Here is a 3841-nt window from a genome sequence, read left to right on the forward strand (position 1 = left end):
TATAGTGCTTATGTACTGTATCTATTTCAAAATTAATTCAAACTAAATAAGGCTCAAGTTCCGGTTAAGTCACTATATTTATATATTATATATTCTTTGTGTGAAGAACAAACTTCACACACCTTCCTTTCTCTGTTTCCAACCTGTTCTCTCTTTCCACGGCCAGCTCTCAGGGAGTCGCACATGAAAGAGCCGCCTATAAAAGAGAGCTAATCTCCCGGTTCTTAAAGCACGCTGCGTTTATTTTTACAATCTGCAGCTGCACCTCCCCAGCGCTGCCAGTTATGTGTGCTTGCATGCATGTGCGTGTGTATGTGTGTATGTGTGTGTGTGGAAAGTGTTCTGGAGTTGAAACTGAGAAGAAATGTAAGAACATATGATGGAGAAAAGAGAAAGAGACCTTTATTATTCTCCTGAGAGGAATTAGATTTTCACATTTTCTCAGGCCTTCACAAAATCTGCAGTTTAGATGCTAAAAAGAAAACTCAACGTGCAAACCAAACCACTGAGCAGCATTTGCGGTGCTAACATTTGAAGAAAACTGTAGTTATAAAATAAAACAAAACAAAAAAACAGCTTAATAAAGTCTTTACTGGTCTTAACTTATTTAAGATGGTTTCTTACCTCGGCATTAAAATAAACAAAAAAATACTTTTTCGAATACAACGGCTGAACGAGTGATGGCAAATAAGAAATATTTCTCTCTTTTGAGCTACTGGGGCAAATGAGAACACAAAAAATATATATTTTGTTGTAGTCTCCCGTTCACCACTATAGAAGTTTACCCAACTATGACAACGACTATGAAAAAGGGTCCAGTGCTTAAATCCTCTCTAAAACTAGTAAAACAGACCAACTAACCAACTTGGCCAGGCTGTGAGATCAACTAATCACTATCAGGAAGTCCTGAGGAAAACTTGGGATTGTGAATCAGGGTGATTGTTCTCCAAAGGTCAGGAATCACGGACTCATATGTGGAGTGAGAGTCAGGGTTGAGCTCTATGGCCCATATTATGAGGTCCCACCCTGAAATGCGGCCTGACCCTTAAACTCTTCTGGGTTGACACCTGCTCAGCCATCTACTCAACCCTCTATGAGTTCAACAGGGTTTTCCTAGCCAGCGTTCAGGGACTCTAGCAAAAGTCTGACTCCTTGTAGAACATCTGCAAGAAGATTAAAGTTCATTAGATTAAAGTTCAGTTCCTCTTGGTCTACCTCTTCTCCCAAAATGTCACCAGTACAATGTACAAGTGAAAATAGTTAACAAAAAAAATGAACCATTGGTAGTCGCACCTCTGCTTCAAATGTGTGTTCTATTCAAATTGCTGTTTTATTCAAATGGAGCGGAGATGAAAAGTCGCAGATGTGTCTATAGAATCTCACTATGTCTACACTGGGACATGAATATTGTCCCGTTGTGCCATAACAGTTTTAAGCTGTCTACACTGAACGAGTCAAAGAGAAAGTTTCTAATCCATTTGTCCTGTTGTCAGAAGTAGCACGAGCATGTGGAGTATGGAAGAAACAACACAATCTCATGGCAATTCGTAACTATTTTATATTTTGAGCAATTGGTAAATAATTCAAATGAATTTGTACAATGGCATTTGTAAATTTTTGTATGATCTGCTAACGCTTTAGTGATGGTTATGTGTAGGGGTGGTGTTAAATGTGGACCTCCACCTAAAAATCATACATTTTCATACAGTTCATGGATGAAATCACCACCTTGTAAAATAGTTTTGTTTTCCCGTGATATCGGATTGGCAGAAACAGAACAGGCATCAGTTTACTATGGGTGCTTTTTTAACAACAGAAGAAGAACATTTTAGTTCCCCTTCAGGAACTCGAGCTGCGTCGAGATCGCTTTGCGTACTCTGCGTGACCGCGTTCTGAAGCACGTGTCAAATCAGCCCAATGGAGTAGCGAGACGTCACGAGCGGGCTGACGTAAGCATCAGGAAGTATAAAAGCGCATCCGGCAGAGCACAAACCAGCTTCTGCTCTTCAGTAGCGCTCTGTGTATGTGTCTGTCTATTTACTGTTGTCTGTCCGCACAAGCATACATAAAACAATCATGAAAAAGTCTATGGCGAGCGAACAGCATTACAAACGCTGTGTTCCTCCCTGCCCACGATATCTGGCGGCGGGGGATACACACGATTTGTGTGTCGTTTGTTTGGGAGCGGAGCATGCATGATCAGCTCTTGAGGGGGCTGATTGTCATGACTGCGAGCTGCTCTCGCTGCGCACGCTCCGCTCTCACCTTGCCGTGTTTGATGAGAGCGGCCAGGCTCGCAATCCCGCTGGCAGCGGTCCCGCTGTTGCCGAGGCACAGCGCAGACTGTTGTCATGGGGATCGCAAGTGGATTTAGCAGAGGGATCCGAGACAGGCTCGTCCTTTTCTCGTTCCTCACCCGCTAGATCCGTGGCTCTCTCTCAGGGTTCGGAAGCCCTGACTCGTGCTGCAGCCAAATTAAATATCGATTGACCGGCCGAAAAACAGGACTCTCGTCCTAAAAGCAAGTTAGACGAGCGTTTCCTGAGGGCGAGGTCACAGCCTTCACGATGGGGCCTTCCGTTTTTTTCCCGATCTCCATGCCGAGGTGTCAAGATCGTGGGAAAAACCGTATTCTTCCCGTATCTATAGCCCCACAGTCTCTAATTATTCTAATATCGTGGGGCTGAATGAGAAGGGATATGGGGCGATGCCAGTGGTGGAGCAGACGCTCGCGAGCTATCTCTCCCCATCCTCAGCATCGTCCCTGAAGGCCCCAAAGCTTCCCACCAGGCCTATTAAGCTAACATCTAGTCTGGTTGGGTACGGCACGGGAGAGCTCGCCCCCTCGAGTGAGGGTGCTACAGCAGTCAGGTCGGTCGTTCCCTGCTGGTCATCCACTTCAGGGCACCGAACTGGCTCCTCTAATAACACCAGAGGCCAGCCTCGAGAGGCTGGTTCCCTTAGTAGATTTTCTGGTAGCGTGGAAACTTCTACCAAATATCTCAAAATGGGTCCTGCAGATTGTAGAGAAAGGTTACAGAATCCAGTTCGGTTCTCGTCCGCCTCGTCCAGTGCTCGCACTGGACACATACAGTTAAGCTTCTGCTGGTCTGGTTCCCTGAAGGGAGGAGGACTGAAGGCCTGAAGTATAATGGGCTGTGGTGCTGATGAGGGGACTTTTGGGACATACCCCACACGAGGGTACAGAAATGCTTTGGCCAGACCGGGCGCAAAGTCAAGATAGGAAGGGACCACCGAGAGGGCCTGTAAATCCCCAACTCTCTTTAGAGAAGATATTGCCAGAAGAAAGGTAGCCTTTATTGTAAGATGGCGCTGATATACTGCCCCTTGTGGCAACACAGAGAATGCAGTTCATACTTGCCTACTTGAAACTCTAACAGAACACAACAACATGAAATCAAACTCACATTGCTAGAAGCGCTTGTGCTCACATACATGCGTAGAGTGTGTTTCAGGTCTTATCATCCAGAAGACAAGGGCAGCTCTCCTTTTATCTATCCTGAATTTTTTCTCCTGTAATATTTTCTCATTTTCTACTCCCACCATCTACTTATTCTTTCATTCTAGTCCTGTTCTTTATTGCTCTGCAGAACGACAGATTTTGTCTGATTATCTGTGCATTTGCATATGTACTGCACTAAACTTTCCATGATTCATTCTGTGATTGAGATTGTAGTGTGTGTGTGTGTGCATGTGTGAGCATGTGTGAAGGAAAACGAGTAGTTAAGTTGAGGATGCATGGATGCACGCACTATATGCTGGATTTGATGTGTGTGTGTGTGTGTGTGTGTGTGTGTGTGTGTGTGTGCGTGTGCGTGTG

The sequence above is a fragment of the Sinocyclocheilus anshuiensis genome, unplaced genomic scaffold (genome assembly GCF_001515605.1).
Source record: "Sinocyclocheilus anshuiensis isolate Anshui unplaced genomic scaffold, SAMN03320099.WGS_v1.1 scaffold416, whole genome shotgun sequence".
NCBI lineage: Eukaryota > Metazoa > Chordata > Actinopteri > Cypriniformes > Cyprinidae > Sinocyclocheilus > Sinocyclocheilus anshuiensis.